Source organism: Eleutherodactylus coqui, chromosome 5 (genome assembly GCF_035609145.1).
Source record: "Eleutherodactylus coqui strain aEleCoq1 chromosome 5, aEleCoq1.hap1, whole genome shotgun sequence".
Lineage (NCBI taxonomy): Eukaryota > Metazoa > Chordata > Amphibia > Anura > Eleutherodactylidae > Eleutherodactylus > Eleutherodactylus coqui.
The window spans coordinates 254,537,110-254,545,973 of record NC_089841.1 but is presented as its reverse complement, the minus strand read 5'-3'; positions in this window follow the sequence as shown (position 1 = coordinate 254,545,973).

Sequence of the window (8,864 nt, the reverse complement as noted above, 5' to 3'; positions counted from 1 at the left end):
ACCGAGCACCAGCATGACTGTGCTGCTCTGATGGAGCAGGAGACAGCTGGATTTGCTCATGTCACAGATAAGCCTCTCCTGAACCCCCACCTTGAAATGTTTGTGGATGGATCACGATACCAGAATGAGATGGGCAGATTTGTGACAGGGTTTGCTGTAGTATCAATGAATGAAGTACTGATAGGCCGCGCCATGCCCCCACATATGTCAGCACAGGAAGCGGAGCTGTGCGCTCTGACCGAGGCCTGCAAGTTAGCCCGGGGAGTCACTGCTAATATCTACACGGACTCCAGGTACGCGTTTGGCGTTGCGCATGACTATGGGCCGATTTGGCGCGCGCGGAGCTTCCTAACAGCTCAAGGCAGACCGATAAAGAATGGTGAGGCAGTAAGTAGTTTAATGTCAGCTATCATGCTCCCGAAGCAGGTAGCCATAATAAAGGTAAAGGCACACACCCGAGGGGACTCCTTGGAAAGCAGAGGCAACGAGAAGGCAGACGGAGCAGCAAAGGCTGCAGCCCTGCTGGACTGGAGGGCACCCGTGTGCAGAGTTCAGACCAGGTCCTGCCCAGCGGAGGAGGATCCTGATCCCCCTGCCAAGGACCAGACCCTCTCTGTCCCACCACAGAAGGAGGTGGACCTACTCCCCTCAGGGCAAGAGCAGGAGCGCTGGGCAAGTGCAGGGGCAGTAAAAGGAAATGAAGGTTGGATGATGGGTTTCCGTATGTGTTTACCTGCGGCTGCCTATCCTAGTATGGCCCTTTTGGCTCATGGAAAGGTGCACGCTTCTCGTAATGCCATGGTAGCCCTGGTGGAGAAAATGTGGTACGCTCCGGGATTTGACAGGATGGCAAAGGCATACGTCAAGGCTTGTGAAATCTGTGCACTACACAACCCCGGTCAAGTAATAAAGACCCCTCGGAAGTGCACTCCGCGACCTTTGTACCCCTTCCAGAGACTACAGATAGATTACATCCAGCTGCCCAGATCAGGAAGGTATGAGTATGTCCTGGTATGCATTGACCTCTTTTCTGGGTGGGCTGAGGCCTACCCGGTCACGAAGGCCACTGCCCAGGCCACTGCAAAGAAACTTGTGTCAGAGTTAGTGTGCAGATTTGGGGTACCAGAGACCATTGAGAGCGACCGTGGTACTCACTTCACTGGTGAGGTAATGAAGGAAGTCATGTCCACCTTAGGAGTAGAGCAGGCGTTTCACACCCCCTATCATCCACAAAGCTCCGGAAAAGTAGAAAGACTCAATGGCACCCTCAAACTTAAGATACAGAAAGCCATGGTTGAAACAGGAAAACCTTGGCCCGAGTGCCTACCTCTGGCCCTCTACTCAGTACGAACCACACCAAATAGGAAAACAGGACTGTCTCCTTATGAGATTCTCTTTGGCTCCGTGCCCAGGTTAGGACTGTATCACCCCCAAGCTCTATCCCTGGGTCATGATAACGTTACTTCCTTTGTGCAGGACTTATGCCAAAAGCTAAAAATAACGCACGACCTAGTCTTCTCTTCTATTGCAGACCCTGATAGTTTGGAAGGATCCCACTCTCTGAATCCCGGAGATTGGGTGGTGGTAAAGAGACACGTCAGAAAGACTTTGGAACCTCGCTTTGACGGACCATACCAAGTGCTGTTAACCACTCCCACCTCGGTCAAGCTAGAAGGCAAACCCACTTGGATCCATGCCTCACACTGCAAGAAAGTTCCAACGCCTCAGCACCACGAGGGGGGTGGAGAGTAAGCCCAACCCAGGGTGGGGGAGGAGGATGGCAACCTGGACACCAGCATTGATAGTCTGGATAGGTGTATTATTTACCCTTTGTTTTCTTGGACTACTCTCTTTTCGGGACAATTCTTCATCAACTGTCGATGTAAGAAGAAGATGGACTGTTTGGGCGGAAGGACACCCCAACATGTGGGAATACTTTGCAAAAGACGTACTGAATATTTCCCACATGTGCATGCCCAACCTGCGGAGTGGGGAAGATATTTTACGGACTTGCTTACTGTCTATCCCCACTCCAATAAAGACACTTCGCGATATATATTCAATAGTGCATAATGATAGTGAGGTAGAGGAGAGCCATGTTATTCAGGAAAATACCTTTCTTAATGTATATGAATATTGTCCCCACTGTGATGCGGTCGAACATACACTTTGGTCTAATATGACTCGTTTCCGGGTCAGGAATGTCGCTCCGGCTGAGGTATGCTATAACTTCACGTGTAATAAAGAATATATGGGAGGCTGTGCGCAGAGAACCAGGGTGACTAGTGATTCCCAGAGACTATGTAATCGCACAGTCCAGCAATGTAGAAAGGTACACACTCCTATGCTTTGTAACCACACAGTCCGAAGCCCCAGCCATTTTAGGCACGTCAAATTACCATTAGGCTGGGTCCTGTCCTGCGGTAACCTGACTTACACATATATCCCAGCTAACCTGACCGGAGGTCCCTGCTCCTTAGCTAGATTAAGTATACTAATGTACCAAAAACCTAGCATCCCACAACTCACCAACAGACAAAAGAGGGAGGTAGAAGGACTGGATAGCAACTGTGAAGGACCACCCACTCTACTTAGCTACTCAGAACATACGGCACTGGCAGTCAGTATTGTGGGTGTTCCCGGGTTGGCACAATATAACACAAGAGTAATCAATGGATTAGCATGCGATATGGTAAAGGGCCTGAATGCGACATCACAGGCCTTGGACCTCCTCTTACTAGACATACAAGGAGTCAGGAAAGCAGCTTTACAAAATAGAGCCGCCATAGATTACCTGTTGCTCGCAGTAAACCACGGATGTGAGGAATTTGAGGGGATGTGTTGTTTCAACCTCTCTGATCACTCAGAATCCATTCACCAAAAGATCAATACCTTGGGAAAAATAGCTACTAGCATAAAACAGGATAAAGACCAGGGATGGTTTAATTTTCTTAACCCTGCAAATTGGTTTTCTGGTCTGGGAGGATGGTTCATGGGAATCCTACAAAGTATATTACAGATAATTGTCATGCTGTTGTGTATATATATAATAATCAAAGTCATAATCTCTTGTGTGAACAAATGTACGGCAAAAGCCTTTACAGCCCCTGTGTAGGCCGACCCCTGCTGGATGAAGGCAGAACATACGGCGGTTCCTTCCAGTCTTGTCACTAGGTAGTGTAGGGTCAGGGTAACGCGACCTGGACGTGTTCACCACTAGGACTATCTCCAGGAGGGACATTGGTGTGGGTGAAGATTAGGGAATCCCCTGCCGTGCGTACCTATGCACGCTACTAGTATTGTAACATCATACTAGAGACACCTTATATGGGCTAGTCGACCAATAAGACCTACCTCGACTATGACTTTTCAAAATAGAACTGGACCCTGTGTGTGACTTCCTGATGTCCAAAATGGGGGAATGATAAGGGCCAATGGGGGCTGTAAAGAAATTAATAAATGTCGCTTATCAAAATTAAGTACCGTATATATGCTTATCAATCTATTTTAGCAAAAAGAATATTTTAGCAATATATTGTATGTGTAACAGAAGTCATAACTGCTTTGAGGAAGTACGTCTGATCTAAGTGGAATCAGGAAGCTAAGGCCAGATGTCTTGGAATTTAGCAAAGACATAGCCTAACCGCAAAGAAGTTGCTAGCTCTTACATGTGAAATCAGCTATTTCTTAATGTCATTTATCACAAGGATTAAGTCACAAGAGCAGATGTTCATAACTATAGTAGAATTATCAGCAATTTCTTAAAGATGTGTTTGTCTGAGTCATATATCACACGTCTAAAGTTTATTGAATGATTATGTCATAAGTTTATTGTAAGATGTATGGAAATCACGAGGTTTTTCCCTGTTTAGCCACACGTCCCGTCCTGCGAGAAGGGGCTGGCTATAAAAGCCAAGAGATACAGACAATAAAATAGAGTCACTTGTTTCAAACCATATACTGTGTGTATAGGTCTGTGCATGGTCTCTCAAAGGAGCGCTCCTCCTGCTTAGGTCAATTTGGAACCGACAACATAACTGACCAGTCTGTTTGAACAAATTAACCCTCGACAGAGTCATAAGTGAGGACAGTCCTCAATAAAAACCAAGCTTGTGTACATTTTTTCAAAGAGCAAATGGGTATTTTCACCATGTGACAACACAAGCATGGCATATTGTAATATTAAGATTGGATTGCCCTATGCATGCATAAATAGGTTGAACTAAAGAAGGAAACCATGTCCATAAATACATGCTTATAGGTTTAATTCATCTTTATAATTAAAATATGCCTTCATGAAAATATACAGAATGTTGACATATGAATATGATAGAGCTCTGATTCTGACTAGAAATAGTAACAATTAGCTCAGTATGATCAATCAACATGCCACATACATGTATAATATAAGTGGTTTATGAGTAACAAGCTTCATAAACAGCAATTTATTTTATTAACAAATGACATTGATCTTTTAATTGTGCCATTAATTTACATTTTATCTTTAATTGAATCCTATGTGTAAAAAAACATTAGTACATGTAAGCATTGAAAGTGGAACAATGGAGCAGGATGTTGTTCACGATGTGACTACAGGATCATAGGAATAATTTTAGAGAATTGAATTAATCTTGAATAAGCATGGCTTTACATAGAATCATAGAATGGTAGAGCTGTAAGGGACCTCCGGGGTCATCAGGTCCAACCCCTTGCTCAATGCAGGATCACTAAATTATCTCATACATGTGTCCGTCTAGCCTCTGTTTGAAAGCTTCTATTGCAGGAGAACTCACCACCTCCCATGGCAACCTGTTCCACTCATTGATCACCCTTAGAGTCAGAAAGTTTTATCTAATATCTAATCTGTGTCTTCTCCCTTTCGCTTTCATCCCATTGCTTCTAGCAAGTATCCACTCAGTCTTCTTTTTTGCCAGCTAGGAATTCCAAGATCTTCATAGGACATGGTTTGCAGACCGCTCACCATCCTGGTAGCTCTGAAGTTGTTCCAGTTTGTCAAAGTCTTTTTTAAATTGTGCTGCCCAGAACTGGACACAGTATTCCAGATGAGGTCTGACTAAGGAAGAGTAGAGGGGAATAATTACCTCACATGATCTATACTCTATGCTTCTCTTAATACATCCTAGGATTGTATTTGCCTTGTTTGCTGCTGCATCACATTGTTGACTCATGTTCAGTCTGTGATCTATTAGTATATACATTTGCTGCTTTTTAGCCCAATTCCTCCCATTCTGTATGTGCTTTTTTTATTTTTCTTTCCCAGATGTAGGATTTTGCATTGGGCAACTATTGACCAAATACCCATTTGACAGACTGCCTCTCACCCTTTCTCTCTTTCTCTCTCAATGGTCCACGGAGTGGAACATCTAGCGTATAACAATTGCTTTGTGTAAAAGCACATGAACAACAGTCGCTTGAAGGACTATTTCAAATGACTATTTGGATGATAGTTCTTCAGTGTAAAGCCCCTCTAAAATATAGATGTCTATAGTTCTACAAGACCTGGATCACCCATAGCTATGCATTATTAGTGGCCAGTGCAATTTCATGATAAATTAAACTTTTGGAGCAGAGTTAATTTAGTGGGTGATGGGCAGGCAGTGGCACAAAGAAATGTCTGTGTTTGACTGGACCCATAGTGATACCACCTTACTGCCCCTATGAACCAGAATCTCAGGCCTATAGCCTTGAAACCTAAAGCCTGAAATAAAAACATATGAGTACAGATCTCAAGTAGGAAATATGCAAATAGGGAGATGGAGCAATATCTTGCCATTTGCATATTTCCCAGAGGAGCATGGATGGCCTTATAAGTCTTTTCACAATTTATTGGTACTCTCCCTAAGGAGAAACAAAATCCTTCCTGACTCAAGTAGAAAAATGACATAAATATGGTCATCACCAGTACAGCCATAGACTAGATCATACTGTTTCTAATTGAAGTATGTGTCATTGCATGATGTTGTGTATCAGTCATAGGCTTTCACAAAAAACTGTTAAGCATTCCACCATTTAGCCTTTTCTAATATTCTAGCCATTGTTGAAGATAGCAGAAAGAGTTATAAACAGCATAAAAACATTGCTGATTAGCAAAGGGAAACTAGAAAGCTAGAATTCAATAAAAACAAAATAATGACGAGTCCTTTAAATGTGGATTATATACAAGATGCCTGCATCGCTCATATCTAACGATGGGGCACTTACTGCCTGCATTTCATGGTGTTATCTATCTTTATTCATTTAGTCGGGGCCGACTATCAGACACCTTATGGATCAGCCCTCTCCACGCGGTTCTGCTTTGTATTTCTTCTTTCAGTTCAATCATTTGTCTATTGGTGTCGGCTTTGATAGTATCAAACCAGCGCATCCTTTGGCAGTTAGGTCTTCTTTTACCAATGACCACTCCAAGCATTATCAATGTTTCTAATGACTTAGCTCACATTATGTAGCCGAAGTACGTGAGTCTCTGTTTCGTAATTTTGCCCTCAATTAAAACTTTGGTTTGATGCGGTCTAGGACTACTCTGTGCATGATCTTTGGAGACCAAGAAATTCGTAGCAGTTTCCTCCAGCACCAAAGTTTGAAGGCATCAATCTTCCTCTGGTCCGTCTTCTTGAGTGTCCAACTTTCGCAGCTGTAAATGTGTGTTGACTATCCGGCATTTCGTTGCTAAACTTATGTCTTTGCTTTTCCAGACTTTATCCGTACTTACATTGTGTTGGGACCTAGCATGATTCATCCTTTTATTTTAAGTCCTAATTCTCCATTGCGGTTGATTTTTGATCTGAGAAAGATGAAGTCTTGAACTGCTTTGAGCTCTTCATAGAATGGTAGAGTTGGAAGGGACCTCCAGGGTCATCTGGTCCAACCCCCTGCTCAGTGCAGGATCACTAAATCATCCCAGAGAGATATTTCTCCAGCCTTTGTTTGAACACTTCCATTGAAGAACTCCCCACCTCCCGTGGTAACCTGTTCCACTCATTGATCACCCTCATTGTCTAATATCTAATCTGTCTCCCCCCTTTCAGTTTCATCCCATTGCTTCTAGTCCTTCCTTGTGCAAATGAGAATAAGCCTGATCCCTCTGCACTGCGACAGCCTTTCAGATATTTGTAGACAGCTATTAAGTCTCCTCTCAACCTTCTTTTTTGCAAGCTAAACATTCCCAGATCCTTTAACTGTTCCTCATAGGACATGATTTGCAGACCACTCACCATCTTGGTAGCTCTTCTCTGAACTTGCTCCAGTTTGTCTATGTCTTTTTTAAAGTGGGGTGCCCAGAACTGGACACAGTATTACAGATGAGGTCTGACTAAGGAAGAGTAGAGGGGAATAATGACCTCACGTGATCTAGATTCTATGCTTCTCTTAACACATCCCAGAATTGTGTTTGCCTTTTTGGCTGCTGCATCACATTGTTAATTCATGTTCAGTCTATGATCTATTAGTATATACAAGTCTTTTTCACATGTGCTGCTGCTTAGCCCAATTCCTCCCATTCTGTATGTGCTTTTTCATTTTTCTTGCCCAGATGTAGGACTTTGCATTTCTCCTTGTTAAATACCATTCTGTTAGTCGTTGCCCGCTGTGCAAGCTTTTCTAGATCTTTTTGAATACCCTCTCTCTCTTCCCTGGTGTTAGCTATCCCTTCCAGCTTTGTGTCATCAGCAAATTTGATCAGTTTTCCATCAATTCCCTCCTCCAGATCATTTATAAAAATATTGAACAACACTGGGCCTAGGACAGAGCCTTGTGGTACCCCACTTGATACATTCTTCCACTTGGATGTGCAGCCATTTATGACCACTCTTTGAGTACGATCACTCAGCCAACTGTGAATCCACCTAACAGTTGCCTTGTCAATTCCATATTTGATCATTTTTTCATTAAGTATAGTATGAGATACTTTGTCAAATGCCTTACTAAGGTCAAGAAAAATTATATCCACCACATTCCCCTTCTTCCTTGTTGATTTTGACGTTTCCTGTACTGGTACCGGCTCTTGTCATCATCTTAGTTTTCTTGATATTCAAGTATAGGCCTGCTTCTTCATTTCCTTCTTGAACTTTTAGTAATCAGTTGTTCGAGATCTTCCTTCCTTTCTGCCAGCAAGGTTGTATCATCTACATATATGAGATTGTTGATGTTTCTTCCATGGTTACTATTTCTTGCCGTAGGGGAGAAAAATCCCTGTGTTCACAGATGTGTTTGCATCCAACAAGAAATATTTGTGTGATTAGAACGGTATTATCAGATTCTAATTGTTTTCTTCTGGTTCACCGTCTATTTTAGGTTAATCCATCTGTTCACATTAGATATTTAAGCAGAATTTAGAAGGGAGTAAAACATTCGTATCGTGTAGATTCAGTCTTCCTGAGATTTGCCACATTCAAAATTATGTCCTTTAGCTCCTTAGCAAATAATTACAAACTGTGACAATAGCAAGTTTGTAGTCCGCTCCTAAGGGCTTCTTCACACGGGCATATGCACAACTATGCTCGCTGTTACAGACCTTTAAAAACCTTTTTTTAACCGTTCAAACTCTGCGCTATTCCGCAACCCAGTTAATGCGCTAATACACTCTGTAGTGGCGAGCGTATCAGCACATGCCCAATGTATTTTTGCCCTAATGAGCAAGTGAGGAGCAGCTGATGGCATGCTGCAAATCTGAGCTAGGGCTCACTCACACAAGTTTATTGTCATTGCGTATTACGCTCATAGTTTTCATATGCCTAATACGAGCTGCTAATAGCCCATTGATTTCTGTTGGGCCACGCTAACCCTTTTTTTCATTCATGTAAAGAAAATACAGCATGTTTTATTGTGGAGCGTATTATGTGCAAATA